Source organism: Mustela nigripes, chromosome 5 (assembly GCF_022355385.1).
Source record: "Mustela nigripes isolate SB6536 chromosome 5, MUSNIG.SB6536, whole genome shotgun sequence".
Classification (NCBI taxonomy): domain Eukaryota; kingdom Metazoa; phylum Chordata; class Mammalia; order Carnivora; family Mustelidae; genus Mustela; species Mustela nigripes.
The window spans coordinates 63707872-63735754 of NC_081561.1; the positions used below are offsets into that span (position 1 = coordinate 63707872).

Genomic DNA, 27883 nt, shown 5'->3' on the forward strand with positions numbered 1-27883 from the left:
TCTCCTGTCTTGCCCTTTCTACTTGGTCTCACCCCAATTTGGGGCCTGTGGGGGCTCATCAACCTGCTTACTGCCCTCCAGCTTCTGAGTGGTTTCAACCAATGGAAAGGTCCAGGAGGTGATAAGAGGGGAAGGGACAGTGTCTGGGTTCCAGAATCTTTCTTTCTCCTTGTACCTGAAAGCCTAGAGGTGATATCAGACCCATCACTACCAGCCCTGGATTTCACACTCTTCCCTGTGTCCCACAGTTTTGTAAACAGTCCCTTAGTGAATGGAGTGTGCCATGGATTTCCTGTTGGGATCTCACTGATACAGTGCCTTACATGGTGAAACTAATTTAATCCCTTCATCTGTACCATGAAATAAGCACAAACAGCATCCTTATTCTAGAGGAAGGGAGAGTGAAGCACAGAAACACTAAATGCCCTGCAAAGATCACAGGGTTAATATGTGACAGAGCCAGGATTAAAGCCTGGATCCAGGCTACACCATCTTAACCATTACTCTATACCCAGCTATGATAGTATGAACAACAGTGATTTTATCATTGTTTTGGGAATATTCACAATAACAAAATATATTAACATTACCTATGTTGATGACATGTATAGATTGATCAAATTATCGCCAGTGCTCTCTCCCCACGTAGAACTTTCATCTGAATACTTCAAAAGAGAGTGATTTTTTTTTCTCTGTTATCCAGGAAAGATTGAAAGAATGATATTCTTTGATGTTAAGAAATAAGAAGTTCAAATTTTACTTATTATCCTCAGCCCTATTCAAAAAATTCTTCACCCATAACAAGTATTCTTTTTAAAATATGAACTCATCAAAGGCTCAAATTTAGCTTCTTTCTCTTCTTAAGAGCCTGACATTAGGAGTTAATATTCCTTTCTCACAATGACCTAGTTTTTTTTACATAATTTTGGTCCTGTCAGTTCGTTCCCAGAGCTGACGTAGCCATCATTCTGTTGTCTGCTTTGTGTTGGGTATGTGTCTTCTTCTGCCCTACCCCCCACAGTCCCCACACATTATTCATTGTTCATTGTCCTCCATCTTCTTCTGGGGTGGAACCTGTCACATTTTCCGTCCCCTTGGGCTTGTGTTGTGCTGCTATTGAATGCAGCTGCACTATGTTGATTCTGGACTCTGGATATCCTCGGTTGCTACACTGTGCTGCTCCTGGCCTGACTTATTTGGCAGTTAACATTTTTTCCAACACAGCAGCTTCCTAAAGTGTAGCTTCGTTTCTTCATGCTAAAATAGTGAGAATAAAGAAACAGCTCTCTTGCAGTCCCTTTGGGATCCTTGGATCATTAAAACTTCACAGGATGATCGCCTATAATTACACTGGTCTCGGGTATATGCAAACTTGAAAATGCAGTTGGTGTTTAGCAGCTTGGAGAAGAAAAACATACATTTGTGTTTCAGGTGTTTTTGTTAAAAATAGTGCATTTGAATGAGTGGCTGTTTATAGTCTGGGTTTTGGGTGGTTATTCTGTAGCGAAGGTCCTGTCCTGTTCTTGACAAATTTGCTTCCCAGTCATTTTTTCTAACGTGGGCGGTTGGGTCATGGGAGAAGGCCAGAGTTTCTTGGCAGTTCTCTTTTCTTGTTGCCTGGAACCCCATTATTACCATGGGCTTCAACTGCCAAACTCGGGAATTTGATCAGAAATTCAAATCTGTGAGTACAAGCAATCATTTATATTCTCTCAAACTACTTACCTTGGTGTTGTATTTAAGATTTATTCTGAAACACACGGTAGCTTTAAGGCTGTAAGAGAAAGCTGCATATTGCAAAGGTTCTGTTTCACCACGTGATTGGTATAGATAGCACCTTTTTGGTCAAATGCTTTTGCCTGATGAAGGTATATGTTTTTAAAATTTTTTTATTTAAATTCAATTTAATTAACATGTAGTATATTAGTTTCAGGGATAGAATTTAGTGACTCATCAGTTGCATATAATACCCAGTGCTCACTACATCATGTGCCCTCCTTACTGCCTATCACCCAGTTACCCCATCCCCCCACACACCTCCCCTCCCACAACCCTCACTTTGTTTCCTATAGTCAGGAGTTTTTTATGATATATCTCAAGTGGATTTTCAAAGATTTCCTCAAATAGGGAAATTCTGAGGTAAATTTCCAGAAAAAAAGATCTATGTGGTAGTATCTTTTCTTTAAAAAAGAAAACAAAAAACATTTTATGTACATTTGAGACCTAGATAGATCTATTAAGCTAAACACCTCACCAAATATGATTTACTCTATTTTCCTGGCAAAGACTTAAGAAGAAAGTGTCATGTTGAGCTATTTGGTTTATTTTCATCAAAAGGCTCTTTCATCTGTCATCCAAATAAGGGATATTTAAATTCAGAGATGTTTTAAAATCCAACCCTCTTTCTAAAATAACAAGATTTCAAGAAAACTTGTCATTTAAATCAATTAAAGAAAAATAAACTTTTGCCACAGGGCTTTGCATTGTATTCATTATAAATGTTGATATCTGTGAGTTCAATTAGCAACAGAGGAGGAGTAAGTACAGAGATTGCCCAAATGGAGGAAAAGCAAAGGAGTAGAAGGTTTTCTAGGGGTTTGGAAAATTGAAGGAGCTGTAGCCACTCAGTCAGTATTAACCGCCATCAGGTGTACCCATTTATGACTTCTGAGCCCCATCTGGGGTTGGATCCATGGCCAAGAAATTCCACTTATCCTTCCGCCTCTTTCCCCATCATATACTTAAAAAACCTCTTGTCTTGTTAAACCTAATCAGCCAGCTACACCGTGCCTACACTTAGGCCTCTGATATTGCTACAGAAAAACATCACATTGATTGGTCTCACCATAAACTCATGCCCACACACCTCAAGTAGACACTCAGGGTATGTGAGAGTCCTAATACACTTCCTGGTGTGCTTGCTTTCTCACTCTCTGAGATGACGCTTTCCCAATTTAATTCTTCTCAGGCTCCCTACATTCCTTTCGCTTTTCCTTGCCCTCAGCTGCTTCATACTTCACTGAGTAAACAGACCCAGTGAGACAAGCATTACCTATCTTCCTGCTGCCAAGTCTACCAGCCTGCATCTGTACCCAACTCTATGGCTTCCTTCCTGTTATGGTTGTCAGAACTCCTCTCTCCCTGCCAGAAGCCAGTTCTCCATTTGTATCCTCTGGCCTTCCTCTCCTACCTTCTCAAGCATGCTGCACTTTTAATTTTCTTTTTTGTGCAGCATCATTGATGTTTCATATCTATGGGATCAGTCTCATCAGTATTTTCTGGTATCTCCTATCTTAAAATTAAAAAGTGCCCTCACATACCTGTATCCCATCCAGCTTTTTTCCATTTCTGTGCTCCCTGTTCTCAGCAAAACTACCTGAAAAGAGTTATCTGTCCTCTTGTTTCACTTCTTCACTTCCTGTTCATTCTTCGACCCTCTCCAGGTGGGCTTCTGTCTGCTATGCTCTCCTGAAGCTGATCTTGTTAAGGTCATTTGTGACCTCCATGTTGTCAAAAACAATAGCCACATGCCTATTCTTGTGTTACTTGATGGTTAAGCAGCATTTGACAGGGCTGACTTCTCCCTTCTCTTTGAAACATTCTTTTACTTTTGGGTTACATAACATCACACCATGGTGGCTGTGGAGGTGTGCCTTTTAGATCTCCCTTCATGAGAATTTCCTACAGGGCAATAGCTGCCTGAAGCCTTCAGCTACCATACCCTTACATCCAACACAGTGGAAACACAGTCCAGGCTTCCTTAGAATGTTCCCAGTGAATAACCGAGAACTGGGAACTTCTTTCACTACGTGAGATTCCTCCAATAGATATATTGGATCAGAAAGTCCCCATTGGCCAGGCCTACTCTCTCTTAGAACGGGGCCGTGGTCTAAAGCACTTCATTCGCAGTCCTTCCATCCCTCTCCCTTTCATAGATGTCAAACCTACAAACCCTCTTCACCTACTCCTGACCCCTCCTCCTTTATATTTCTCTTGTATGTCTCATCCCACTTTGGTGTCACCTTCCCAGAGGGCTCAAATGTACTCACAAACTATCCTATTCCCTCACTCGCTTGGCAGTTCCTTGTCTTCTCACCTCCTTTTTTCCACCAGCCCGTAACACTGATAGGCTCCATTCCTGGACGAGCTCTGTTCTTTATGCCTTTGGAACCTCATTCATTCCTTGCTTTAAATACAATCTTTATGTTACTAGCAAATCTGTATCTCTGATACTCTGAATTTTAGAAAACCAACCAATTCTGATTCAGTGTCGTGCCCAAGTACCTTTTTTTTATAAACAGGGACCAATGCCACATTGCTTTTTGTATTTCTTTTTTTTTAATGTTGCCAAAACCAAAAGTAGCTTTTTTTCCCCTTGTATTTTGCTACTTTGCAGTATTTGTGTGTGGTTTTTTTTTTCCTTAATTTGAAAGGAACAGCACTGTGTATGTTTATAAACTAAATGAAGATATTATTTTGTATACACATTCATCTGAGAACAATCAGAGCAGTAGCCACATGGTGCTGGCTCGTTTGCAGCACAAACCTGGTCATCCTCATGACTACAGAAGGAAGACTTGAAAAATCTCTGGTTCTGATCTTTCCTCCAAACTCTAGACTTCTTTTATACCTAATCATGTTCTGACATCTGTAGTTGGATCTTTAGTGGTCATCTGAAAGGTAACATGATTTAAGGAAGCCTTTTTTTTTTTTTTAAGATTTATTTATTTATTAGAGAAAGAGAGAGTTGGGTGGGGGTTGCAGAGGGAGAGAGAAACCCAAGCCAACTCCTTGAACGGAGCTTGATCCCAGGACCCTGAGATCATGACCTGAGCTGAAATCAATAGTCAGATTAGTCAGATGCTCAACTGACTGAGCCACACAGGCACCCCAGGGAAGTCATGATTCTCATCCATATCCATTCTCCTTCAGTAGCCCTTGTCTCAGTAAATGGCGCCAGTCATTCCTGATGTCTCTTCTCTTCTCCCATCAGCAAGTCCTAGCCACTGAACTCGAGTGTCTCCCAGATCAATCCGTTTTTCTTTGTCTTCACAGATGCTGCCCTATGCAGTGTTGCAACAGCCCTCTCTCTTGCCTACTCATAATCCACCCACCACTCAGTAGGCAGAATGGGCTTTTTAAAAATGTGGATTGGGTCCAGTCATTTCCCTGTTTACAGTACTATAAAGGCTCTTCATTGAACTTTGAACAAAACCCAGATTGCCTTATGTTGTTTACAAAAAAAACCCTTCATAATTGGCCTGTTCTGGCCCCCAGATCTACTTCTTCCTTCCCTTTGCTCCAAACACAACAGCCTTCTTTCTGTCCCTAGCATAGGTAAAAGTCATTTTTGCCATCAGACCTGTTACCATCTCATGCCTCGGTGTTCTTCCTCCTCATCACTCAGAGCTCAGCTTAAATCACCTCCTCTGAGAGGCCACCTCTGACCTCTCAACATTAAGTACTGTATCTAGTTGCTTTCTAGTGTGTCACCATATTTTCATCCTCTTCATAGCACTAACACTTCCTTATCCTTTTCTGTTTTACTTACTGTTTCCCCACAACGGGAACAGAAGCTCCATGAGAACAGGGTCCTTTTCTCTCTTGTTCATTGCTGCATTCCCAGACCTCATTCACTTCATTCAGTGCCTGGTATGTATCAACATTCATATATGTTGATAGAATGGGAGAATTGACAGAAATTCATTTGTTCACCTCCATGAATAAATAAATAAATAAATAAATAAATATATATATATATATATATCTTTGTTCTGAAGGGGAGGAGGAGTGAGTTTTCTTAATTCTAGTCTTCTGAACTTGAAGCTTTTACAATATTCACCATTCCCCGAAATGTAATTTTCCTTGAATTTATACATAATGCCAATACAGTTAAAATCCCATTATGGTGAATTCCATGGGGGATGCTATTGGCTTTGCTACAGTGGAATTTGTCGCAGAGCCAGAAATTGCATTTCCAGTCCACAGAACTAGGGGTGAAACAGCTGATTCTCTATTTCTCTGAAGAATGGGAAGGGAAAAGCTTGGACTTTGAAAGGGGGAGTGAGTGAGGTGTAGCGAATCTCCTGACTGCCTTGTCCAGGCTCCTGGATATTCTACATGGAACGCTGGCTTTGGGAGTTGTGTGTTTCTTGCTGAGTGATTCGAGGACTGGAAGAAGAGGGGTAGTTGAAGAGAGAACAATGAACAGGCAATTTCTGTTTGGTGACAAAAAGATTCTACGTTCACCTTTTTAAAGTTTCAGCTCAACGGTGTTCTCTCCTACTTTCTGTAGCGTGAACAGCTGCGTAGTCAGGTACTGTGTTTACACATGGGAAGATAAAATGAACAAGGGCCAGGAAACGAAACAAGACAAAACAGAACACAGTCCCTATTTTGAAGTATTTGGTGCTGACAGTTTGTTGTAAACAGAGCCGTGAAGGTTTTTTTGTTTTTGTTTTTAATTGCATTGTCTTCTGAAATGTGGCAACACCTTTGTTACATTATAAAGATCTTTCTTTCATTGTAATGGTAATTGTGTTCCAATCAGATCCTCAGATTTCTGCTTTAATGCTCAAATGTTAGGAGCCATATAAATGTTATGTTATATAAAAATGTCTTGAGTTACTTTTTAAAGTCGTCCATTAAGAACTTCTTCTCAGATGGTGGTAGTTCTACCCTTTCCCTTGCTCTTTTGATAGTTGGTACATGGTGCTTCTCGTACTGTGATTGTGTTCATCTGTCTGTGTCCTGTACGGTGAACCAACATACTAAGGACACGGGCTGTGTTTTACTCCTTTGTGCATTTATCACCTGTACTCTCCCTTCCACTCCCCCTTTCACCTGGTATAATGGTCCCTGCAAGAAAGGGTTTTAAATACATGTTTATGGATTGGTGGTATCTATTTCTATATTTACCTTAGCCTATTCCTTACATTGCCCATTACTTCTTATCCTGCCCTTGATAACAAAGCTGCTTGCTTAATGGGCAATTATTTCTAGTCTTTGTCAAGCTATCAAGCAGGGTGGGACATTAGCTTGTCCCCAGCCTGTTTTATTGCCTTTTTCGCCTGTCTTTTAGTTTTTAGAGTAAGGTCTTCTTTGATAGTACGTCCATCTTGTTGGGCGCCTAGGTGGCTCAATCATTAAGCGTCTGCCTTCAGCTCAGGTCATGATCCCAGGGTCCTGGATTGAGTCCCACATCAGGTTCTCTGTTTGTGGGAAGCCCGCTTTTCCATCTCCCACTCCTCCTGCTTGTGTTCCCTCTCTTGCTATGTCTCTCTGTCAAATAAATAAATAAAATCTTAAAAAAAAAAAAGTCCGTCTTGTCTTCCTCTACCAAGAAGCATAATCTGCCCCCTAAAAAAACACCTGATCCCTTTCCATTCTACGGTTTTACATATGCTTCAGTGGATTTTCTTTGTCTTTTTTTTTTCAGTGAATTTTCTGTTGGTGTTGTCTTACTTGTCTTTTTCCCCAGTTATCTATCTAAGTAATACTAAATTGTTTGAAGGCCAGTCTATCAGGCCAGTCAGGGCATATTCATTAAAAACACTGCGACCAGTTCAGTGGGAAAATCGACAAATATTAAGATGCTCTGTGTGCTCTCAAGGAACTGATAATGTGCTTGGGGGATTGAAACTAACCATGCTTGCTTTATTCGTGATGCCAGAACTTGGTGAGATAGACCATTATGTTAGTAATAGCTTTCATGTAAGAACAGAAACCCTGCCATGTGATGTCTATACAATTCTTGTAAAACTAATCTCAAATCCACAAGCCTGGGTGTCCGAGATGGTATTCCAGAGAGATGGCATGACATGTATGAAAGCCTAAAGGAATTTAAGGAAAAGCTAAAGGATCCAGAAACTTGTGGGACAAATGATTGTTCTGTTGACTTTTTCTTCCACCCTCCTTGCTCTTCCCTGGTGGTAAGGTAAACATCAGTGAAGTTAATTCCTCCTTAATCCTTCCTTTTAAAACGATGTAAGGTAAGCAACCTAATTGGACTCTCTAAAAGGAACACTGAGATATCATAAATTTGTAAATGTAAATGTAAATTCATACATCAGTACACACAGCACTATTTTCCACACAAGTAGGTACAGTATGAGCCAATTAAATCATGGCTCCCTTTTGTCCTTATCTGTTTTTATAACAGTAGAATTATAACTGTATATACAGACTGATGTTTGGGCCAAGTCTGTCTTTAGAAAGATGTTAGTTGTAAATTTAGCCTGTTACATTATTTCAGCATGTGCTTTGTTATTTATTTTTCCTTCTAGAATGTTGCTGTCATTTGTTTGTTGAACATCAATACACCAGGTTTTTTTTTTGTTTGTTTGTTTGGTTGTTTTTTTGTGTCCCTGTGGTGAATGTCTGGGAGGAAATATTGCTGCCTGGCAGAGGGGACTAGGGCCTTGTATGATTTATTTCTTCTAATTTTATTCCATTGTAAAAAGTCCAAAATGTTGTATTGTAAAGACTCCAAAATGTTACAGAAACTTGAATAGTTTCAAGTTAATTATTTTGAAATGTAGTTTTTTGCTCATCTTTCAAACTGATGACATGACTGAGGTTTAGGAAAATTTGGCTCCAGTTGTTGAGGAGGGTCTAATATAGGTCTTTGTTGCTGAGTGAAATTCAGTGGTTTGGCTCATGGGAATTTGTGCAAAATTGTTGGTTTGTTTGATTTGGTTCCCTTTGGACTATACCCATGAAGATTTCTTTGGGTTTAGCTTGGTGATCCCCACCCCACACCAAACTCAAAGTGGAAAACAGTGGGAATGTTGAGGTTTATACCTCAAGCTATAACTCATCCTAGAGCTTTACCCAGTTTTGAAAAAAAGAAAAAAGAAAAGCCTGGATTTTAAATCTTTGAGTGAAATATTTATTGAAACTAGACTAAACAATCTGAGAGTTAGTTGGGATCTTAGAGGCCATTTGACCAGACTCTCCACCTGATACGTGATTCCCAACGATCAATTTCAGATTGTTTAAAGTCTTTTAAGAGCTAATTAACTTCAATGCTGGAGTCCATGTTTGTCCTTTGATTTAAGCCTGTTGACATTGTGGTCCAAGTTTGCTGTATCTGTATGACTTTTTTCTTTTTAATCTATCAAGAACCAAAAGAGGTGTGTAAAAACTTGCAGATGTGTGAATTTATACTGGTAATTCTGTCAATTTATGTCTTTTATATTTGGAGGTTATATTATTTAGAATTGCTTCATTTTTCTGAGAAGCTTTCCTTTTATCCTATGATGAAAGGAAATTGATGATTTTATCTCTAACGGTTCTTTATATCCTAAAGTCTATTAAAAAAACTCATCTAAGCATGATACGCTCTAGTTCCATGCTTAGATGAGAAGGGGGTGGGATTATGGACATTGGGGAGGGTATGTGCTTTGGTGAGTGCTGTGAAGTGTGTAAACCTGGTGATTCACAGACCTGTACCCCTGGGGATAAAAATATATGTTTATAAAAAATAAAAAAAATAAAAAAAAAAAAGAAAAAAATAACAAAACAAACAAACAAACAAACAAACAAACAACAACAAAAAAAAACTCATCTAGGCCCATATCAAAAGGCAACAGTACATGTACAGAGTTTTATATAACAGCACTAAAGGGTCTGGGCCAGCATGCCATAATCAAGCACATTGATAAAATCACAACAAAAGGTGTGACTATTTAACTAAATGGAGTAAATAAAAATATATTTTTCACCTTTTTACCTTTCTATGTTCTTATGTCTCAGTTGTGTCCCTTTAAAATTGACACATGGAGAGACGCCTGGGTGACTCAGTCAGTTAAACAACTGACTTTGGCTCAGGTCATGATCTCAAGTCATGCGGTTGAGCTCCATGTCAGGCTCTGCACTCAGCACAGAGTCTCCTTGTCCCTCTTACCCTCTCCCCACTCATGTTTTCTTTCTCCCACAAATAAGTAAACAAAATCTCAAAAAAAAAATGACAAATGAATGACTTTTACTTTGTCAACCAAGTTTTAGTTGTGATTACTGATATTTGCAGTTGTTTCTATCTATATTTACATTCTATTTTTCTTGTTTTTTTTTTCCTGTTCCCTTTTTTTGTCTCCCTCTTTTTCCTACCTTCTGTTTTGCTAATCAACTTTTCCTTATTCATTTTTTCTACTTCTTTTATGGAAATTTTATATTGTCTGTCTTTAATTTTAGTAGTTATCAATAAAAGCTTATAAGGATACTTGACTTTATGAAGTCTAGAATTAATATTTCTTATCTGCTGATCTTTATGATTAACTTTAATCATATTCCCCCCATTTTATCTTAACATTGGTAAATGTTTTAATACTACATTTTTAAAATATGATCCAAACTAGTCCTCATTGTTATTTTATTTAAAAAAATGAATGCTTAAATTTTCCCCATACTTTCTTTTCTTTGCCCAGTGTTGTCTTCTTTTACTTCTTTCTGGCTTCCATTTTGCTTTTCCTGAAGCACACCCTTTGGTAGTTCTTTCAGAAAAGGTCTATAAAGGGTTCACCCTTTCAATGTTAATTTTATTGGATTTGCATAGTAGCTGAGTATGGAATTCTTGGTTAATAGTTCTATTTCTCAATATTTTAAAGATAATCATTCCATCATATTTTAACTTCTGCTTTTGAGAAGTCTGTTTAGTCTAATTGGTCTTTTTTAGGCAATGTCTTTTTTTGCATTATTTTTAAGAGCTTTTCTTTGTATTTATGTTCTGATGTTTCATAATGGTGTGCCTCCATATGGATTTATTTTTAATTATCTTACTTCGGACTTGTGCTTCTTAAATATGAGAACTCATGTCTCATCAATTTTGGGAAATTCTCAGCTATACTTTCTTTGAATAGCTTCTCTCTTCCATTCTTTTAAGTGTCTGCTTTTGTAACTCATATTAAATACACATTCCTTTGCATTTTGTGTAGATTTCTTAAACTTCAAAAAATATGTATTTTCTATATTTATATTTGTTCTTTGTTGCATTTTGGATAATTTCCTCAGATATCTCTTTTAGTTCACTAAGTCTTTCTTCACCTATGTCCAATCTGTTTAACTCTTCTATTGAGTTTTTTAAGTTTCAATGATTATATCTTAATATTTAGAAGTACTACCCAGTCATCTTTTCTTATTTGTTCTTGCTTTTCATAGTGTCTTTCTCGTTTAATATTTTTTATTACTTTTTTCAAGTATTTAGTAGTTTTACACACATTTATCGCATAGTCTATATATCAATAGTTCTTGTAGGTGGGGACCTGCTATTTAGTACACCTGTTGGCCCTTTTCTGGCAGATTGTATTTTTATGGATCTTGTTGCTTTGGACTGTGAATTCATTTTCAGTGGAGTTTTGTTTGTCAGAATCCTGTACTACAGCATTAAGGGCATGTGACTCTAGGCTAGATATATTTTTGCCTCTGCCTACTGCCTCAGGGCTATCATCACTTTCAAACCACTTTTTATATTACTTTTAGGGATTGAGATTTGCAGACCTGTTGATTACTGTATATTTATGCCTCCATTATGTATGTGGATAGGTCAATGATTACAAATGTTCAAGGATGACCTTTTATTTCCTACTCATAGTTAAAGCAGAGATAGATAAGTTTCTTTATCATTTCCTATGCTGTTAGGTGGATATGATTTTCTTTCCTTGTTTGTTATTTTAGTGATGGGCCCAGGCTTATAAGGAATCCCATTTATCCAATGGGAACTGGATATTTAGGAATATCCAGTTCCCATTGGCTTAAACCCTGGTTACTGATACCAGCATTCTTTTCCTACTTCCATACTCCTGGGGTTGCCCAGTACTATCTCATGTACTTTTACTTTCATGGTCCCTCTGTATTTTCTACATCATGTTTTATCCCACATTTCCTTTCTAAAAAGATTTATTTATTTATTTGGGGAGGCGGGGGGGATTGCTCAAAGGGAGAGGGAAGAGGAAGCAGACTCCCTGCTGAGTATAAAACAAGACACAGGGCTTAATCTAGGACCCTCAGATCATGACCTGAGCTGAAATCAAGTCAGATGCTTAACCAACTGAATATTCAGGCACCCCGCCAAGTTTCTAAGTAGGTTTTGGAGGATAAATTTTCAACCACTCTGGACAACCATAATGGCAGAATTGGAGGCCTCAGTCATTTTACATTTTCCTGTCCTGTGCTAATGTAGTGAGTTTGTTTGTTGTTATTATTGAGCTGCAGAACTTTCTATTGATCTCTGTTACATTTTTATAGTTGTTTTCATTAAGTGTGGTCCCTCCTTCTAGCTTTAAAAAAAAGAAAAATCCTGACTCAGTTATGTAATACATTAGCTTTACCTCCCAGACCCAAGTCATTTGTATGTTTCAAGTACATACCTTTTGATTTTTCCATAAGTGTTTGGTAAAAATATTAAACTGGGACAATCCATACACATAGTCAGGATATTCCACTAAAGATCTCTGTGTCAGAGAACATTGATTATATCTCTTTGAAATTATTTATATATATGTCCAACTCTGCTATTCAATTCAGCTTACACTCACCTTGGCTCACAAGGCTTATTCTTAGTGAACTTGCTCAGCTCAGTCCAATTTATTTCCACCAATATCTCTTAAGTACACCCTCTGGGCCATTGTGTGTACTGTGTGTACTGAGACATAAAGAAGAGTAAACCATAGTTCCTTCCTTCATGATGCTCATACCTCGTAGAGGAAAACTTCAGGTAAGCAAATAAATCAGCCATATGGTAATCTCTTTCTGCATTTTGCTCAGGATTGGCTTCTTTCTCACTGATTGCTAGTTTATGGCACTCTCTTTGCTTTTTCTTGCTGTACCATGGACATATCAGTTGAGTTTATATGATTGATTTGTGGGAAAAGTTCCACAGGACTATTTTTCATATCTCTCCTCTCTATAATCTTTTGTGAATAAATTCATTTTGGTATTTTATATTCCTAAATTTTCAGAATATTTTTATATCAATAAAGGATTACTAAAACTATGGGGCACATGTTAGGTTACTTTCATATTTTATTTGCTTTTTATTTCTATTCTATTTATCCCCTTGAGAAAATTTCTCAAATTTTCTCTTCTCCAAATTTCCTCTTTCCCAGAAAGATAGTGCAATAATACATGTCTGATATCAATTTTATGTTTTTTGGCCTGGTTTCTTATGTTGACTTTTTTATCCAGGGTATCCTACTTGGTCCAAGACTTCAGCTAATTTTTTATTGTTAGTTTTTGAAAATTTGTTAGGCAAACTAGTGATGCAACAACATTTTCAGTGAAAGAGCTTAATTTAGTTGAGGGATGAGGTTTTTTTTTTTTAATTTTTTATTTTTTTATAAATATTTATTTTTATCCCCAGGTGTACAGGTCTGTGAATCGCCAGGTTTACACACTTCACAGCACTCACCAAAGCACATACCCTCCCCAAAGTCCATAACCCCACCCCCCCTTCTCCCAACTCCCCCTCCCCCCAGCAACCCTCAGTTTGTTTTGTAAGATTAAGAGTCACTTATGGTTTGTCTCCCTCCCAATCCCATCTTGTTTCATTGATTCTTCTCCTACCCACTTAAGCCCCTATGTTGCATCACCACTTCCTCATATCAGGGAGATCATATGATAGTTGTCTTTCGCTGCTTGACTTATTTCGCTAAGCATGATACGCTCTAGTTCCATCCATGTTGTTGCAAATGGCAAGATTTCATTTCTTTTGATGGCTGCATAGTATTCCATTGTGTATATATACCACATCTTCTTGATCCATTCATCTGTTGATGGACATCTAGGTTCTTTCCATAGTTTGGCTATTGTGGACATTGCTGCTATAAACATTCGGGTGCATGTGTCCCTTTGGATCACTACATTTGTATCTTTAGGGTAAATACCCAATAGTGCAATTGCTGGGTCATAGGGCAGTTCTATTTTCAACATTTTGAGGAACCTCCATGCTGTTTTCCAGAGTGGCTGCACCAGCTTGCATTCCCACCAACAGTGTAGGAGAGTTCCCCTTTCTCCGCATCCTCGCCAGCATCTGTCATTTCCTGACTTGTTGATTTTAGCCATTCTGACTGGTGTGAGGTGATATCGCATTGTGGTTTTGATTTGTATTTCCCTGATGCCGAGTGATATGGAGCACTTTTTCATGTGTCTGTTGGCCATCTGGATGTCTTCTTTGCAGAAATGTCTGTTCATGTCCTCTGCCCATTTCTTGATTGGATTATTTGTTCTTTGGGTGTTGAGTTTGCTAAGTTCTTTATAGATTTTGGACACTAGTCCTTTATCTGATATGTCGTTTGCAAATATCTTCTCCCATTCTGTCAGTTGTCTTTTGATTTTGTTAACTGTTTCCTTTGCTGTGCAAAAGCTTTTGATCTTGATGAAATCCCAATAGTTCATGAGGGATGAGTTTTTATTGGAACTAGAAGTTTTAGATTTGATCTTTACTCTTCTCTGTAACCTCAACCAATATTCATTAAGCAGAAAGTCCCATCAGTATTTCCCATTGAAATATTTCATATCTTTTCCTGGTATCTTAGTCCCACATTTAGTGTCCTGGCTGACACTTTTATCCTTTCTAACTGATAATTGGGTCACTTCCTAAATGTTTTCCATTTCTTCTTACTTTAAAGTCCTGTGTTTTTCACATTGCAGTTCCCAATCTAATAGGTTATAAAGTCAATTTTCTTATTTATGATCAGAATTTTCTAATGATGTAAGATAGAAGAGAGAGATAATATTGCAGTCCATGTCTATAACCAGGTTGTTTTTTCATTAAAATTTTGTTTTTTTATTATATACATATACCAACCATTAACTTATTATTAATAATAGGAGATAGATAATAATTGCTTGGGTTTTTGTCATTTGGAGGAGTATTTCCCTAGCATTTGAACCTTTTCCCTAAGCCTAGAGAATTTTCAATCATCTGAGTCTTGATAGGAGGTAGGACCCATTTTGTATTTCAGATAAAGAAAAAAATGCCTATGGCTTGCCTTTTCAGCATCCCTTGCAGCTGAAGCCTTGGCTTCTGACTAAGGCTCACTTACCAGCTGTCTGGGATGTTGAATTGGGACTGATAGGGTCAGAGAAAGTGAATATGGAGGCTGATGGTAGTGTCAGTGACCATGCACTGGTGTTTGGTTTTCTAAACCACATGGGCTAACAGCCATGGCTGTGGCATCCACTGGTAGCAGTGGGGCCTCATCAGAATGGTTTTGAGAATAGTTTGGGAATGTTTCTGGATGTGTAGCTTCCTTTTGCTTTTGCCTATTTTGTCATTCTGGTACTCTAAATTTCCTGGAGATTTTATGAGCTGCTTCATTTCCATTCAGTCAGTTTCTTGTCTATTTGCTATGGACTGAATTGTGCACCTGTCCTTCATTGTTGTAGCTTTAACCCCCAATGTGACTGTATCTGGAGAGAGGGTCTTTAGGAAGTAAGGTTAGGAAGTGAGGTTAAATGAGGTCATAAGAGTGGAACCCTAATCTGACAGGACTCTAGCATTCTAAGAAGAGGCTTTCTCTGCCATGTGAGGACACCAGGCAAAGGTGGAGAGACCTGCAAGCCAGAAATAGGGTTTTCACCTGAAACCAAACCCTGCCAGATCTTGATCTTGGACTTTCAACCTCTAGAACTTTGATAAATTAATTTTTGTTGTTCAAGCCACCCAGCCTTTGGTATTTTGTTAATGGCAGCTTGAGCTGAAGTACAGACTTGGGTATGAACTTGGGTACAGAGAAGTGGGTGACAAGCACAGACTTTCACAGAAAGAGGGAGGCAGAGCCCTATGGATTTCCCTGAGCATCACCATGGAATGGGGACTTTCTTACTGGCTGAGCCAGGGCCTGGGGTAGCCTTTTCCACAATGGACCCTTTCTCAGGGTCTCCAGGAGAGTGGTCCATCTGCTTTTCACTCACTAGTTAGAAAGGCACTTTTAAAGGTAGAGAAACAAACAACATGCAGTTTGCCATCACTGGCAACATTTCCACAAGTCTGAGTGTCCTGGAGTCCAGGCCTAAGGACCCAGGAGCCTGCTCAGACAGCACCTGCCATCTCTGCCCTGACCTGGCCCCCAGCTGTGACTGCAGGCTCCAAGCTGTGTCTCAGCACATCTAGTCTATTTCTGAGAACTGGATCTCTTAACATCTTGTTTGAGGCACAAAGCCCAACTACCCTGGCATGACAGAGATAAGTCAGGCTATGGAAAAAAATCCAGGTTTTTTATTACAGGGTTTGTTATTACAATTAACATTTTTAAAGTAGCTATGAGTGAACAGTAACATTTTCAAAAGAAAACAAACTGAGAATGGACCTGTGTGAGATGTGGAAAATATTTTAAAGCTAAGGAAATGATTCAGCACCTCAGCGACGTGGCACTTAGATGAATTATGCAGGTCAGTTTTTAACTTCTGTGGAGAACCTCTATGTCTTGGATAAATCCATATGTGTGTGCTTTGCATAATGCTCATGGAAGAGTATTTAATATTAGAACTCAGAGGGAAAGGAGCCCCTTTGAATGATTTTAGCTGTTTCCTCTTAAGAATCAGAATGGTGGAAGGGGGTGTAGCATGACTTGTGGAGCAGAGTTTTATATCCACAATGGACACTTTGTCACATAATTAAAAAAGTGACCTTTGAAACACATAACTTGGTTTGTTTTGTTAGATTTTCTCATTTATTTTTTTTCCCCTCAGGTCTGTTTTTGCAACTTCTCATAACATCTAAACGAATGCTTCAAGAGAATATATTTTCCCTCGATTTCATAAGTCAAATGTACAGGTGTTAAGTAAAAATAAATAAATTATTTTGAAAAGCAAATATTCACTTTGTGGACATTAACTAAAATAAGGATTTTATGGTATACTTGGTATACTCCCAAGTGCTAAATATTTAATCTTAGGAATGAATGTTTCAGTGTTTTTTTTTTTTTTAATTTTAGGTATTTTCCAGATAAATTTGGTTTCTAGTAGTTTCCATTTTTCATTACTGAAAAGGGGCTAAATAATGTGTATTTACAGAATTGCTTTACTACATTGAAATCAATATTAAATATTTCCTAAAATTACAATGTAGGAGGATTTAAATTGCATTTGTGTTTCTTATTTGAGAGATTTAAAGAACAATTAACTTAATTTGGAGGACCTGATGATCAAAGCAGAAACACTTAGGGTGAGTTACCAGGAGATGCCCTGTACCTCTGGGTACTGAAAGATTATGTAGTGATGAAACTTGACCCAAAGTGAAATGGCTGTTCTGTGAGGTTATGAACTTCTCATCACAGGATGTATTCAAGCAAAGGCTGAATGTCCCTCTGTCAGGGATCCTAGAGTTATACTGGGTCTCTGCGTTTTGTGGGAAGGTGTTTGGTAGGGAGAGACTTCTGAGGGCTCTTTGCATTCTATCTAGGGCAAGAGTTCTAAGTAGTTCAGTTTGTCTTAGTCATGTACTTTTGGTTGGATGAGTCGGTGTTTGAAGTCATTCTATGATCACTCTAATTTTGAAGACAGAACCTAAGGGAAATTTCTCTTGGTTATTTAAGATGCAGTTAAATGCTTAACTTTTCTAATTTTCTAAGCTTAAGATAAATCACACAGGGGAAAAGGATTTATTCAAGTTTTGAAAGGCAATGCAAAAGGTCTCTCTAACTAGTTACCCTTACAACTCGAACTCCAGCTGGAGAAGAGGAAACTAAACATGTTTTAGCTATTTTTTTCCTTTAGATTTCTCGTGCTTGTGATTGATCTTGCTTGTAGTCAGCTCATGTTTCTTCTGTACATAACTAATTCACTGCCAAACATGTTTCACATACTTTTATGTAAGGTCAACTGTCATGAATAACATGGTGCATTTGGGGACCAGAGGACCCAGATTTATTTAGAAATGTCAGGAAAGGACCTATAACGACAGCTCCTTCCACATCCGACCATCTGCCAGTGAGATGCTAAGGGGGTTAAAAAGAAGCCTTATAGTTTTTAGTCTCAGAATCAAGGCTGCCATCAAGTGGGGAAATCAGAGGTAATTGTCATGCCATTGTCTAAGGCTGAATGAGATTCCCAGAGACTATGATTTCAGGATCCCCAGCTTCCTCCCTCCTTTCTCAGCCTTCTCTCTCCCACTCCCAAAAGGCCAGCTGGACTCTCTGATCTGTTTCTCCTTGTCTCAACAGTCCTGTGGAGTCCTTTCATTCTCTTTCTCCCTCCCCTGCTTTATTATGTTTCTTGATAACACCACGTGGAATTGCATTATATACAGCTTTTATTTTACTTTTTAAATTAGTATTAGTTCTGATCCTAATTATTTTGACTAGATTGTAAGTCCCATGTGGGCAGGGGACCCGTCTGTCTTGGTCACTGCTGTTTCTTCAGCTCATAGAGTTAGGACCTGGTATATATGCGTGCTAAGGATAAATCTTCCCACATTTTTATTGCTGCATTTGTCTGCTGAAATTTCTGGCAGCATTCATTGAATTGACTTAGATTTCTCTTGTAAAATTGTGCTTCCTCATCTGATGTGATTTCCTTGCCTCCCCCCAATCCTCACTTTTTTCCTGTCATTATAAAATGTTCTCCTTGGTCTGCATCTTTAAGAGAAGCCAGCTCTCACAGCTTAAACAAGACGATAAAAGGCAACTACTTCCTCAGACTTGTCTCTGTTTTTTTACTTACTATTCCTTGTCATTACTTCCATTCCCAGCTCAGGTCTTGGAAGAGATGGTCTGCTCTGCCATCTTGGCCACGTTCCCTTTAAAACTCTCTGCAGCTTGATTTGTGCTATATTTATATTTCATAAGTTCCTCTCATCAACACACTTCTTCCTACAACATCTCATAGCCACATCTAAAACTGCTTATACTATGCTCTTTTTGACCTTTTCTACAGGTCCAATACCATGCAATTGGCCATCCTTCTACTCTGATTTCAGTAGCACATGGGGCATCCTTCTGAGAGGACTTTGAGGCTGGTTAGCTTTATTTCTTACTCTACAATGTATTGCCCAACTCCTTACCTCTTTGTTTCCATCTGTAATCACCACTCAGGGAACAAATTCTTGTAGTCTCATTCTTATAGTTCTGGCTCCCCGCAGCATCCTTTGACAATTTTGTTCCAAAATTTGTATTTCCTTAAATCTACACATATCTTAGAACACTGGTTTTTCCATTAGTGTTGGTATGACTGGCTGCTCTAATTTGATTTTCTGAGTGATACCAAGTTGAAGTTTAAGATAGATTCCCAGCTCAAAGTCCTACATTCTGGTATTCATTTGACAAGTATTTCTGCCTGCCTGCCATTTGCAGACATTGTCTTAGGCTCTGAGTTCACCAGGGTTAACACGGCAGAGAAAACCCCTGCTTTCTTGGAGCTTACTTTCAGTATGAGCATTTTATTGTCCAAGGGGAATTTTTAAAAAGGGCCTTCTTACATTTAATTGGGCTTTAAATTAATATTTAATCTATTAAAGATGTGCATTCAGAAACCTATGCAACCTACAAATCTTATGAGTCTATTTTTGAATCAAGTCATTATTATATAATAATAAGAACAGGTTCTTTCATATTTTATTTTATTAACATTTGGTTAATTCAAGTTTAAAAGTTGAAATTTCTCTAAATAATTATTCTGATTCTAGTTTAGGTAATTCAGCTCCCTTAAGCATTTTAAACCTCTTTTAAACATTTAATATATCTGATTTCTCAAGCACCTCAACTGCCTGGTGGGGCAGACTTACAAACCTAAGAAGCAAATCATTCTAAGAACATAAGCAACTTAAAAAATAACGATCAAACATATACATGTAGTAAATCAACCTCTGTTAAACACTTCCACACTGTTTCCAAAATTAAATCAAATGTTCTTACACCTTCCAATTTAATATCACAAGTTTGAAATCAATTGCATGTGTCAAATTGAAATCATAATCTCAAAGTATTTCAGACTCTTTAAGTAAACATACTTAGAATAGCCAGTGATGTGAAAATTACTTTTAAACATATTCCATAAAAAGTATAAAGAGTGTGGGTTTGATTTATTTTGTTATCTCTATTCTATTGATTTAATCTTTCCTGGGTGGCAAAGTCACCAATACAATTAAGGTAAGGACTTACACTATCTTTGGAGGGCTGAGGTTATTAGGTTGAACAATCAATATATTCCTATGGTGAGTGATTGCTCAGAGATTGGCCTGATTTCTGTTTTTCAAAGATGGCTCCTGGTCTAGGTGATGAAGGATTAATGGTAATGGTAGTGGTGGCCAGAGAAGGGGGGTAAGGGGGGTGTGGCTCAGAGAATATCAGTCTGGCAGTGACTCAAGGGTCTAACTTCATCAGCGTCTTCATGGGAAGGGACTTTATTTGACTCTCTTAAGATACTCTTAATAGTTTTCACATCTCTGCTGCCTCTTGTACCCTTCTCTTTTATTCTTTCCCCTTCCATGTGCTTCTCTAACTCCTTTTCTTTTTTTTTAAGATTTTATTTATTAATTTGACAGACAGAGAGATTACGAGTAGTCAGAAAAGCAGGCAGAGAGTGGGGGGAAGCAGGCTCTCTGCTGAGCAGAGAGCCAGATGCAGGGCTTGATCCCAGAACCCTGAGATCATGACCTGAGCCAAAGGCAGAGGCTTAGCCCACTGAGCAAACCAGGCACCCCTCTAACTCCTTTTCTGATCCTTTGATTTTCATTTGCTTCTAGTTCTACTATTGGAGGTGAGGTAAGATGCTTTCGATGCTGGGAGTGGAGGAAAATCAGGCCCTGATAAGAAAGTGGGTTGGGGATTAGAGTTGGTAGTGGAAAAATAAAATAAGAAAGAGAACATTCTCGACACAGGCACGTAGACAAAAATCTAAAGGTATACACAGCATATGTTAACCTGTATTTGTAGGACAAAGTTATGAAGGACTTTGAATTTCTACTCTATTCTGTGTTCTTGACACAGTTCTTGACTTTGAATTTATACTCTATTCTGTGTTCTTGACAAGAAACATATATTGTTCCTATAATCCAAGAAATTTTAAAAAATAAATAAAAAGAGATGCAGGGATTAGTGTGGCAATAGAATTACAAAGGCCTTCGAAAGATGGTAGAGTGAATCTGGATGGAAAATTGAGCCTAGGGATGCCTGGGTGGCTCATTTGGTTAAGCGGCTGCCTTCAGCTCAGGTCATGATCCCAGCATCCTGGGATCGAGTCCCACATCGGGCTCCTTGCTCAGCAGGGAGTCTGCTTCTCCCTCTGCCTCTGCCTGCCACTCTGTCTGCCTGTGCTCACTCTCTCTGACAAATACATAAATAAAATTAAAAAAAAAAGAAAATTGAGCCTACCTATGTAAAACAACATTATTGTTATTTAATCTTCTATCAATATATAATTATAGGGTAAGAACAGCTTTTGAATAGTAGATTTTGATGTGTCTTTTCAGACAGATTGCGAACGAAAGTCACTGTGCATAGGTTTCTGTATTTATCAGCCTTTTGGGAGAGTGATTGTTTCCACAGTTTAATAATTGCAGTGAAGGTAAGACCAATTTGGATCTTGTGAGCACCAGCTTTTTGTATGAAGCATTTCAAGGTGCTTTCATGGGATTTACAGGGAATGAAAAGGAAATTATCACTTGCCTTAGAAAACGTGATGTAATTATAGAATCATGCATAATGTCCTTGCTGACCGGAATAACTGTATTTTAACTTTTTACTTATTTGAAAAGATAGTGGAAGCTTCTGGATCACATTAGTCTACTTAGACAATATTATTATCTCATGCTAATTGTTAGCGTTTTGAAGTTGCTGCAAAGTTCTTTTACAAGGGCACAGTACCCTGTATGTTTAGACTGATGACAGTCATATCATTGAATAGAATAAACTGAATATTGGGGCTCCTAGCTCAACAAAATTTGACTCTTTAAAGGCTGTTTTATAATTTTACATATTTATATTAGACTCTACATGGAACAGTGCTATGGAAGAAGGGAAATCATCAGTGTTTGTTGGAATGAATGCATGAAGAAATGGATGAGGGGATAGATAATAGGCCTTCCACAAATTTTTGACTGTCAATTATGATGACTATGAACATGAACTTATGGGTGGATGTTCTATGGCTAGGTTGGCCAACTTAGCTAGTTTTCAGCCTGGCCAAATTTAAGCCATTTCTTTGAAGCTAAGTCATACAAAATACAACTTTATTGACTCTGATTGTTGCATAGTTGAGCTGATCAACAACCATGAATGTGGTGAAAAATCCAGTTTGACTGCTGACTGACCAGTGCAGTGATAATATATAGAACAGGTCTCTTTCTGTGATTAGCTGCTTTGCTGGCCTTAGACTTGTGGCCACAATTAAAGAAAGAAACCGAGATTAATGAGATGATATTCCAAATACTGAAACAAAATAGGACATATATTTTCTATATGTAACACTTTCTTGGCCCAGATACTCTTAAGTAACTGTTGGGAAATTGCTATAAAATATAGATAATTGGTCCTATTGTATGAGTCTTTATGGTACAGTATAACCTCCAGGTTAAGGGACCACATGTTAAAGTCACATTGGGGCTGGTTTTCCGGTTTAAATTTCAGCACAAAGGATTTACTGGAGATACTGGGAAAATTTCTTGACAGAGCTATTTAATACTAGAATGAGTGGATTCTCTTGGCGGGCTCTAAACCTAGTTCCGTTTTATTTTCATTCACTCTAAATTTTTCCCCTTTGGTGGAAATATGTGTGCTTGGCCTCAGTTTATGGGGAAATTATTTAATGTATAACTCTAAACTTAATATACTAAGTCAAGCATTGGTAGAACAAAATAAGGTTTTTTCCCCTCATTTGTGAAACAAATGATGCTCTTCAAGAGAAGTAGGTGCTTATTTCCAAGCCAACAGAATTCTTTCTAATATTTTTGCATAAAAAGAGTTTAGGGAGAAAATAAAATAACAAATAGAATAAAAAAGATGTCATAAGACTCTCAGGTATAATTTTTTTTGCTCTTTCAACCATTACGGAATTTTCAAGATACCTAATCAAATCATGTCTTCTCTTACTTGGGAATAGGTGCTTTCTATATTTTGTTTAATTTTCTAAACTAAGAATATGCTAAAAATGCATAGCAACTTTTTAAGGCACCGTGGAGATGTTTTTGATGCAGTGTGAATATTCAACTTTAAACCTCCTGAATATTTTAATAAAATCGGCTCAGTTCCAACTCCTCTGCATGTATCCATTATGTATATGGAAAATAGATCATATTAGTGTGTAATTCTTTGAAAATAAAAGTAGACATCATAAGCAATGTGAGAGTTTGGACTATTCATATATGTGTCCTTTTTGTGTTCTAGCTCAATGCTTAACCTTTTAGTATCTAAACTTAACATACGTAGAATAAGGAAGGAGGGTGAGTTAAAGTTGTTATGAGGGCTATAACTTCTCAGTTTCCTATATGTTTAAATTTGAAACCTTAATGTTGTATTAATGGAATTTTGTGTTTTATATGTGCATGCGCAAATCTGCTAGGCAGATGGTAAAAATGCCAAAACAGGATGAATACAACTAAGAAAACAAATAAAAATGTTCTGTAAATGTGATTATAGGGTTTAGGCATCTTGTTGAGATCATATTTTTTTTTTTTGTTTTCTGACAAAGCTGGCATAGCTGATTGACCTTTAATACGCAAGAAGAATGTTCATATATGCCAAAGAGCATCCTTCAGTTTTATTTGAGTACAGGTTGTCTTAACTTTACAGACTAGTGGAGGACTGTGGGCAAAGCAAATATTTGTATATTTTATCACAAATTCCTTTATTATTTTAGAAATGAAAATTTCAAAATATATTGGCTAAAGGCAAAATAACCTTAGCAACTTTAAATTTAGAGAGAATTTGTCTGTGGCATTGCACAATTCTTATGAGTGTGCCAGAAAAACAATTATGTGATTGTGTCTATGGTATTTGTTAAGATAGAAGATAAGGTTAATTCCACTTTCTCCTTGGAGATTTAGTTGTTTGGTCATGAGGTGATGCTACTAATTTAAATAGTGATTATCTATCTATCTATCTATCTATCTAAGCTTTTCAAGAGTAGAGGCAGTGATCTACTCATTAAACTCTCCCTCTCTCCAGTCTTTTCTTTCATTCCATTCCACTGAATACGTCGGCTTCTAGTTACCCTATCCTAGGCTTAGGAGACAGTGACTTGATTAAGATAGGATTCTTTTTTTAAGATTTTACTTATTTATTTGACAGACAGAGATCACAAGTAGGCAGAGAGGCAGGCAGAGAGAGAGGAAGGGAAGCAGGCTCCCCGCCGAGCAGAGAGCCTGATCTGGGGCTCGATCCCAGGACCCTGGGATCATGACCTGAGCTGAAGACAGAGGCTTTAACCCACTGAACCACCCAGGCACCCCTAAGATAGGATTTTTGACCACAAGGAAAACACAACCTTATGGATCAAACAGACAAGAACATCAGTCACGTATTGATTCAGTGGGAAATATAATGGGTGGAAAAGGGATACAGAAGAAGACGTTCCATTCTTTTCTTGGGATAGCACTGGGAAGGTGGAAGTGACAGTGGAGAAACAGTCAGGAAGAAATGTAAAGAGAAGCTAGTGATGGAATTATGCCTGAGACTTGGAGCTGAAGGTGTTATACAAGCAAACACATGTGAGAAAAGAAGTCTGGTTGGGGCAAAGGGTTGGAGAGTGAAGTTTATGGGTGGTGGGTTGATTTAAACTTCCTTCCACACAGAACAACTTAAATTCAAGTATGGATGAATATGTGGGAAATCCTTTGGGAACCGTAAACAGGCCCAATGGCTAGAGAAGAGGAGAAATAATGGGAAATGACACATGAGAAATATTTCAGGTGATGGCAAGCCTCCTTTGGTCTACAGAGAAAACTGGATCTTATCCTAGAACTAGTGAGAAGTTGCCAAATAATTCAAATCAGAGCGGTGGCCCAGTTATGTAGGTTATAGAAAAATTGTTCTGGTGGCAATGTAGAGAAAGGATGAATTGGAGGGACACAAGGCTATTGAGGATGGAGTTACTGTAACGCAGGGTTCTCAGAGGCAGAGGCTGCCTAAAGTCTAAGTAGATAGCACAAATAAGTGAACAGGCCAAATTCAGAAACTGGAGAACTTGGACTTAGGGCCTAAGTAAATAAAAGGGGCAGTCACACTACTTGGCTGCAGGCAGTTGTTGCCATTTGGGAAAGCAAAGACACCCCACCACACACATACACACACCCTGTTGCACATTCATTATTTACTTTTGGCTCTCAGATGGGTGTCAAGCGTTTTTAAAAACATGAACAGGTCAACACTATACTGACCAAACAAAATAAATCTTAGGGCCAGATACAGCCTAAGCCAATGTATCACTGAAGTGTGTTCTTTTGAACATTGATCTTTGAAAAATGAGTTCTGTGGTCAAATAAATTAGAAGCAATTGGAACTTGACAAAACTGATTTTAAAATTCACAAGGATACAAGGAAAAGAAAATGTGCAAGAATAGCCAAGATAATTTTGTAGAAGAACAAGGACATGCCCTACCAGACATTAAACCGTATTATAAATCTATGATCATGAAAATAGTGTGGTTATCAGTACAGAAATGGATGAATCAATTAATAAGATAGAATGGATGTTTCAGAAGCCATCTCATATGTATCTGACAACTTAGTTTATGGTAAGAGTAGCGTTTTAAATGAGTCGAGGAACGTTGGGTCATTTAATAACTGGTGCTGGGGAAACTAGCTATTGACTCAGCAAAAACAAAGTTAAGCGCTAAAATTCATGCCCTCAACAAAGAACAAACATAAGATAAATAAATAATTAAAAAATAAGGCAATAAACAGGGAAATGGAGGAAACATGTTTATGATGTTGGAAAACAGAGGCCCTGCTTATTACATGCAGAAAACAAGGGTGTTTAGCTGGCTCAGCTGGTAGAACATGCAACTCTTGATCTTGGGTTTGGGTTCATGAGTTAAAGCCTCAAGTTGGGCATGCAGCCTACTTAAAAAAAGAAAAGAAGAGCACCTGGATGGCTCTATGCTCAGCTTAAGTTTCTCTCTTCCTCTGCCAGTCCTCTCCCTCCCCTACCTACTCCCCCATTCACACAAGTACTATTTTTCCAAAAAAAAAAAGAGCCAAAACCAAATTCATTTGACATGATTAAAAAAAACACAATTGGGCAACATAAGCCATCATAAACATTAATAAAAGGTAAGCTACTATCTAGAAGAAGATATAAAATATATATAAGGCTTGATATCCATAATGTGGAAATAACCCCTCCCAATTAAGAAAGAGGCAAATAATTTATTACAAAATTAATCAAATGGCATGAAAAGTCAGTTCCCTAAAGAGGAAATATAATTAGTCAATAAGCATATGAAAGTATGCTTCTGTGAATATGAAAATATGCTTAATCACTTGTGATCAGATAAATGGAAATTAGAGATATGAGAGGCCTCCTCCCCTCACTAAGTTGGCAAAATAAAAATTTGGTAGTATTAAGGATGAGAATCTAGGAAAATAGGAACTCTTTCATTATAGATGTATATAAACATTGTTGTGGTCACTTTAGAGAGCATCTTTGTGAGTATCTATGAAAACTCCCAAGGATACCTGCTCCGTGATCCAGAAATTTTGCTTCGGACCATCTACTAAAGAGAAGTGGTAAGGGCTTTTTCTTGGTGCTATGGTAAATGGAATCAGTTCTCTAAATGGTAAATGGAATCAGTTCTCTAATTTCCCTTTCTGTATTTTCATTGTTAGTATATAAGAAAGCAACTGATTTCTGTACTTTGATTTTGTATCCTGAATTGCTGTATGAGTTCTAGTAGTTTGGGGGCGGAGTCTTTGGGTTTTCCATATAAAGTATCATGTCATCTGCGAAGAGAGAGAGAGTTTGACGTTTTTATTGCCAATTTGCACACCTTTTATTTCTCTTTGTTTTTTTTTTTTTTTTTTAAGATTTTATTTATTTATTTGAGAGAGAGACAGTGAGAGAGAACATGAGCGAGGAGAAGGTCAGAGGGAGAAGCAGACTCCACGTGGAGCTGGGAGCCCGATGTGGGACTCGATCCCGGGACTCCAGGATCATGACCTGAGCCAAAGGCAGTCGTCCAACCAACTGAGCCACCCAGGCGCCCCAATTTCTCTTTGTTTTCTGATTGCTGTTGCTAGGACTTCTAATACTATGTTGAACAACAGTGGTGAGAGTGGGCATCCTTGTCGTATTCCTGATCTCAAAGGGAAGCCTGTCAGCTTTTCCCTATTGAGGGTAATATTCACTGTGGGTTTTTCATAGACAGATTTTATGAAGTTGGTGTGGTGCATAAACAATGAATTCTGGAACACTGAAAAGAAATTTTAAAAATAAATAAAAATTTTTTTTAAAAATTTTAAAAAAAGTTTCTCCCACTCTCCCTGCTAGTGTTCCATCTCTGTCAAATAAATAAATAAAATCTTTAAAAAATAAATTAAAAAATAAAAAATTTAAGACATGTATATGCATGCATTTATGAACTACTAATCAAAATAAATGAAAATATTTTCCACAATGAGAGAAACTTGTGTCTGCCTATTTTCTAAAAAGGAAGCAAACAACAGAAAGGAAGGAGTCAAAAGTACAGAGGATGAGTTAATGATGAAGAGGAATATATATATATATATATATATATATATATATATATATATATATGCGGGTGGAGGTAGCACGTGGAGAGAGAAGCTGAGGAATTTCCTTTAGGGTGACCTCTGTTTTCTCTTTGAAGTAACAATTTGTTTGCCACCACCCTTATGCCCTGTCATATCGCTGTGGATATCAGTAATGTGACTGCATGGCTTCTCCACAGCTAACCTCAAGCACATTTAATGTTATTAGTATCTCATTGCTG

The 27883-nt window shown here is 37.8% G+C and overlaps 1 protein-coding gene and 1 long non-coding RNA gene across 2 annotated transcripts in view; both read left to right on the forward strand.

Moving 5' to 3' along the window:
- Positions 1 to 27883, forward strand: part of LOC132018642 (kinesin-like protein KIF6) — a 206363-nt gene that overhangs the window by 33636 nt on the left and 144844 nt on the right. The gene's annotated exons all lie outside the window — the stretch shown is intronic.
- On the forward strand, positions 10 to 27562 carry LOC132018084 (uncharacterized). Its single transcript, XR_009404445.1, has 3 exons — positions 10 to 118; positions 26569 to 26660; positions 26958 to 27562. It is a non-coding gene; the product is annotated as an uncharacterized LOC132018084 (long non-coding RNA).